Genomic DNA, 6,895 nt, shown 5'->3' on the forward strand with positions numbered 1-6,895 from the left:
GGGGGGGGGGTCCTGAAAGTCAAAACATGGCTTCCAGAGTGGGGATCTAGGGAGGAGAGCAGCTGCCGTTCAAAAATGTTCCCGGAGGAAGGAGGAGGTCTCGTTTACTGTGACCAGAAAATCTTCCCACCCTGGTCAGCTGACTGTGGCGCCATTGCTAACAGAGCCTCAAGCTAGAGTCCCAGCAGAGTCCCCCCTGCATCCCCAGTGGGACATAAAGGCATTTGGCTCCTTCTACCCAAATCTACCCACTAAGCCCCCGAATTCGACCCAGTGAATCCCAGTTGCTGGTAAAATGGAGCCATTGTGGAGGCGGCAGGAAGGCCCAGTCCTGGCCCACCCACCCGGGCAGACATGGGCCCATCCATCACAGCAGCGCCGTTTACTGAGCGATTCCTCTATTCCGAGCTACATTATCTAATTTAATTCTCACAGTAACCCCTGTTTTACAGGAGAGACCTTAGAAAGGCTGACTTGCTCAAGGTCACAGGATGGCAGTAAGGGTTAGAGCTGGGACTCCAGTCTCAGGTCTGGGTGGCGGGGCTCCTTACTTCTAGGCAGCTCCCTCATTGTACAAAAGGGGATACTGAGGCCCAGAGAGGGAAGAACTCGTGCATTAACAGCATAAGTGAGTGCCAGAGCTGGGACTTGATCCCAGATTTCCCGACCGCTTACCTGCCCACCTGCCCCAGGCTGCCCAGTGGAGTCTACCATATAGCAGGATTTCTTTTTAATTTATTTATTGATTGATTGATTTTTGGATGTGTTGGGTCTTCGTTTCTGTGCGAGGTCTTTCTCTAGTTGCAGCGAGCAGGGGCCACTCTTCATCGCGGTGCGCGGGCCTCTCACTGTCGTGGCCTCTCTTGTTGCAGAGCACAGGCTCCAGATGCGCAGGCTCAGTAGTTGTGGCTCACAGGCCTAGTTGCTCCGCGGCACGTGGGATCTTCCCAGACCAGGGCTCGAACCCGTGTCCCCTGCATTGGCAGGCAGATTCTCAATCACTGTGCCACCAGGGAAGCCCTATGGCAGGATTTTTAATCCACTGGGCTTGGCAGTGTCATTATGCCTTCATGGGACATAAAACTGTAGGGTTTGGGGAGGAGGGAGGGACCTTGGAGATCATCTTGTTTGATTCCCTCTTTGTCGTGATAAGGAATTTAAGGCCGAAGGAAGGCAAGTGACCACAGGGCCTCTTTGATGTCAGGAAGTCCAGGCCAAAGAAACCAGCCTCCTGACCCACAGAGTCCCTTGGGTTCTCGAACATATTGACCCCAACTTTAAAGCCCATTTTAATAATCGGCACCTTGGTAGCCAAACCCGGAGCAGATTGGAAAGTATAAACTAGAATGTGGAGGAGAGCATCGTCCACACCGAGATATCTGTTAAATGCTGAATGAATGAATGAATGAACGGCTGCCAGGCTGATTTCTGCCTCCCACCTGGTTTTCCTTCCTCTGTCAGATTAATCATCTTAAACCAGCCTTTGCCATGCCCTGCTCAAGAGCTGGATAGCTCCCCATCGCCTGGATAACTGAATCACCTCCTTCGTTCCTTCATTACGGTGGAGGCCCCTCCGACCTGTTGTCCATATGGTGAACTGTTCAAAATGCAAATCGTGCTGCTCCCCTTCACAGCTCCCTATACCCTCCAGACAAAAGCCCCAGATTCTCACCCCCAGGTCTTAACTGCAAGGTTTGACTTGGACCGTCTTTCCAATCCCACCTCACCAGCAGGCTCTCCCTTCCTCTGGCTCCAGCTGGCTCTGGCTGTGACTTCTCTCAGGTGCCCACACGTGCCTGTCGCTTCAGGGACACGCCATTCCCCCTGCCTGGGGCACTCCAGACCCTGCCCCACCTGGCTCACTCCTATACATCCTTTAGCTCTCAACCTAAAGTCACCGCTTCCAGACAGCCTTCCCTGACCTCCCCAGATGGGATTCATACCCTCCGTTGGCGGTTCCCCACAGCCAGTCATCTGTCCCCAGCACTGCACCATCCCATTTGATTATATATAACATCTTCAATGCCTGTATTCTGCCCAGACTGTGAGCTCCAAGTGGGCAGGGTCTGTCTTATTCACCTGCATGGGCTTAGTGCCAGAACAAAGCCTGGCACACGCTGTGTCCTCAATAAGTATTTGATGAATGATTGAAAAAGTAGGTTTGGCTCTTTGTTGAAACTGATTTATTCATTCAACAAATATTTATTGAGCATCTACTACGTGTCAAGCATGGTTCTCCACACCCCACAGTGGTGAATAAACCACCACAAAGTCCCTGCCCTCATGGAGCTTACAGTCTACTTGGAAGAGGCAGACATTAGAGAGATAAAGAAGTAACACAAGGCCAGGCATAAGTGCTATGAAGGGGAATAAAGCAGGGGTAAGGGAAAAGCACTCAGCGTGTAGGTTTGGTGGGAGGTTGCCAGTTTCGATGGGGTAGTCAGGGAATGCTGCATGGAGGAGGTGACATTTCAGTGATGAGCCAGGGCTCCTGAGAAACACAGAGCCTCTGCCTCCCTTGGGCAGGCTGGGCCCTAGGTGTGTCCAGGCATGACAGTCCCAGATCCCCAAACCCTCCCTGCCTCCCAAGGGCAGAAGCAAAAGGAACCCAGAAGAGGACTTTGGCCAAGGTTTTGAGGCAGGTGTGGAAGCCCAGAGCTGCTCTTCACAACAGCCATGATTGGGCTCCTTCTGCGTGGCGAGAGGTGGCGATTGCTTTGTGCACCAAGGACTCGGCTGATTGTGGCCGGGCGATTGACACCCACAGACCGCGGCCGCCAGGGTTTACCGCGCACGCCAGCCCCGCGGCGGGCCGTGCGCAACGCGGCAGCCCAATCTCGCCTCCTATATTCAGAGTTGATTAGACGCTATTTCTGCCTGGATTTTCAGAAGGCTCAAGAGCTTTTTTAATCACTACAGTGGCTCATTACGGTTTTGCAGTGACACTCATGTCCTTCAGTTCTCTTCTCAGATTAGATTCTATAGTCAGATGAATATTGGATGATTTCATTACATACAAATGCAATCAACAGTTTTGCATAAATTTCTTCTCTTTTCTTGAGTTTCAATTGACCCCAGCACCCATGGTGGCAGGCACGATCCACATGCAAATGAGCTGGGTTTGCAGCCGTGGAGAGGGGCCTGCAGGAGGCGGGCACTCACACCAGCCCGGGAGGGAGCCGGGATGGCTCAGGTTCGGGAAAGGGGCCTGGGGGGAGGGGATGCCGCCGCGGCCAAGGCGGGGCACCCCCTTCGGATGATGTTCCTGCAGGTAAACTGAGGCACGGGGATGCTCACAGCCGGGCAAAGAATGGAATGTGGAGCTTCAGGCCCGGCGTCTGGACGGGGAGGCGTGCCCTCAGGATGCTTGGGGCGGTGTCTACTTGACAACTGGTGAGGACATGTTTCAATATTTTTACAACTGGCAGGACCTTAACAGTGCATTCCAGCTGAATGTTAGCTCTGACCCGACGAAGGCTGCTGCTTTTGCTGGTAGTAGTAGTAGTAGTAGTAGTAGTCGTATCATCATCATCATCATCACTTCTCCTGGAGGGCTCGAGCTATTGCCCTGCGGGCGATCAGCAAAAGTCTAAAAAAGGCACACAGGAAACTTGGGAGCCTGGGGCAGCTGCCCTTGCCTCACTTCCGTGATTTCTCTCCTTCTCTTTTGGGTGAAGGGGCAGGATAGTCTCAGAATTGGGCTTGGGCAGGCTCCCAGTCTCCCTTGTCTGGTGATGGAATCCTGTGGACGCGTCTGGCAGCCTGTGCTTGCTCTCCCCTGGGGCTGAGGAGCTCCCTGCCTGCAGCGAGCCTGGTCCAGCTTTCTCAGCTCCTTGCTGACCAGGTGAACCTGACCCCGTACCCTGGGCCCACAGCCCACCTCTGCTCCCTCCTCCCTCTGATCCGTGACACCCCCTGAGGTCTACAGTGCGGACTGTGCTCTGCTGAGTCACCTTTTCTAGGGCTGGGCTTCTCAACTCCTGCAGCGTCTCCTCCCAGGAGGTAGCCTCCAGCCTCCTACCAGGTCTGTCCTCCAGATGCTCCTGGTGGCTGTCAGGGTTCACAGTCCAGGCCTCGACTCAACACCAGGCATGAGGCTGGAGGGTAACATGGGGATTAAGCTCTGTGTGTGGTCAGGGGACCCAGGGCCAACAGCTGTGCACCTCTCAGGGAGCGGGCTGGGGGTAGGGGAGAACCAGGAAGGGAAAAGGATGTTCGGGCCTGAGGGTCGGCCAGGACAAGGGTCTGTGCATCTCAAACCTCACTTCCTTCAGGTAGGTTCTTTTTTCAAAGCTCCCATGTACACAGACATGGCACAGACAGTGTAGGATCAGGGACCCAGAGAGAGGCATGTGGATACACAAGTGGTCGGGTTCCCATCCCATCAGGGATGTGACCCAAGCTTCAGTCTTCATCATGGACATGATGGAACCTTGAAGTAGATAGAGCCAGAGCCACACCCGTGGGCATGGATGGGACACATCTGTGCTACCACAGCCCCAGGCTCAGGCCCTTGCCTATCACTGCCCTCCGCTCCCCAGAGTGGGGTTAGAGAGATCCAGGAGTCTGAACAGAAGCAGGGGAGCCCTGTAGTGCTCCCATATTGCTGGTGAGTCCACTGAGGTCCAGAGAGGGGAAGGTCAGGCAAAGAGCCACACAGCATGGAGCCAGAGCCTCCTGACACGGTCTGAGGCTGCTTCCCGGCTCCCCCTGGCTGCCCCTGAGGACCGTTCCCTTGCCATTCTGTCCTTCTGTGCACAGTCACGAAGGGCCCTTCTTCCCCAGCTGAATGCATCCACCCCTCACTGCCTGTGTGTCCGCCGTCTGCTGCTTTTCAGTCTCCCCAGGCTCTTCTTTCTGTTTGCATCTCTGTGTGCATTTTTTTCCCTGTCTCTCTCTGTCTTCATCCTTGAGTCTGTCTCTATGTCCCTTCCTCCCCTTTCTCTCTCTGCCCCCATCCCTCTTCCCATCTCTCTACATCTGACTGCCAGGTCCCTTCGCCAGGCCACATCTGCTCCTTGCTCTCAGCTGCTGTGTGACCAGAGCTGGCCTCTGTCTGGGGTTGGAAGATCTGAGACCCCCTGGGCTGTCCCCCTTAGATCTGTGGTCCCTGGAAGGAGGAGCCTGGGGGAGGGAGTGGGTTTCTGAACTCTTTGGGGCCTTCCTGCAGTGGCCAGCACTGGGCCATTCATTTTCTCTCCCAGGCAAGGACAGCAGGAAAGCAGCCATCTCTCTTTCATCACAGAGCTGTTCTCATGCCAGCCTGGGAGAGGGGGCTGGGAGGTGGGCGTGGCAGTGTTGAAGAGGGCTCCCATTGATTGCGCAGTCAGGTGGGGGTCGTCCCATCCAGGCCCCCAGCTTTCAGCTGCCGTCTCTGGTGGAAGCTCCATGACTACCCATCTTCCCTCCAGGTCCTCCTGGCAGAATGCACCTGGTCCACCAACCCAGTGGAAATCCGGTGTGCACCCACCTCGCTACCTTTTCCTGCTCACCTCTGTCTCACCCAGGCACAGAGGAGCGCTTTCCTCTGATGGACCTGCTTTCTGACTCTGTGCCTCGGTACATGCAGGGCAGAGAGTAAAAGGCTGGGCTCCAGAGGCTGGCAGGTCGGTGCCGAATCCCAGCTCTGCCGGGATTGTTGCCAGATGGGTTGTCTCAGGCAAGCGACTTAACCTCTCTGAGTCCAGTGTCTTCCTCCGTAAAATGCAGATAACACTCCTTCCCTTGCAAGGCTGTCATGAGGACTGATAATTTATGTGAAAGTACCTGGTCCAGAGCTGGGCACAAAGTAGACAAGTGTTAAGCATTTGTTGTGGAAAAACGAATGTGTAAATAACAAGTGAATAGTAGAACTGAGACCTGTATAAGTGGGGTGTGCGGAGGGAATGCCAGGTGTCAGGAATGGCACAGGCAAGGGCATGGAGGTAAGAGGTCTTGGAGAGGGACCAGGGAGCCATGAGTGCTCAGTACGGATGCAAAGTCCAAAATCCCCAAGGGAAGTGTCAGGCAGCAGGGATGGGAATGGTCAGAGGATAAGGAACTTGCTGAGAGTCAGTGATGCACCAGGCAGCTAAGAGTAACTGTAGCAGCAGCCGTCAGGAGTAGAGGCCCTGCGCTGAAGCATTTACAAGCATTAGCGCATTTAATCTTCACAACACCCCTGTGAAGGAGATGCCATTATTATTCCCACTTTACAGATGAGGAAATTGAGACCTGGAGAAGTGACTTTCCTGGGTCACACAGCTAATAATTGTCCCTGCCAGGATTTTTTTTTTTCAATACTCCTTGCTATGAACTGAACTGGGTGCCCTGAAAATTCATATGTTGAAGGCCTAACTTTCTTTTTTTTTTTATGTTTATTTATTTATTTATTTTCTTATTAGTCATCCATTTTATACACATCAGTATATACATGTCAATCGCAACCTCCCAATTCATCACCCCCACCCCCGCCGCCGCTTTCCCCCCTTGGTGTCCATACGTTTTTTCTCTACTTCTGTGTCCCAATTTCTGCCCTGCAAACCGGTTCATCTGTACCATTTTAAGTTTCCACATATATGCGTTAATATATGATATTTGTTTTTCTCTTTCTGACTTACTTCACTCTGTATGACAGTCTCTAGGTCCATCCACCTCTCTACAAATAACTCAATTTCGTTTCTTTTTACGGCTGAGTAATATTCTGTTGTATATATGTGCCACATCTTCTTTATCCATTCATCCGATGATGGACACTTAGGTTGCTTCCATGTCCTGGCTATTGTAAATAGTGCTGCAAAGAACATTGTGGTACATGACTCTTTTTGAATTATGGTTTTCTCAGGGTATATGCCCCGTAGTGGGATTGCTGGGTCGTATGGTAGTTCTATTTTTAGTTTTTTAAGGAACCTCCATA

Source organism: Tursiops truncatus, chromosome 6, assembly GCF_011762595.2.
Source record: "Tursiops truncatus isolate mTurTru1 chromosome 6, mTurTru1.mat.Y, whole genome shotgun sequence".
NCBI lineage: Eukaryota > Metazoa > Chordata > Mammalia > Artiodactyla > Delphinidae > Tursiops > Tursiops truncatus.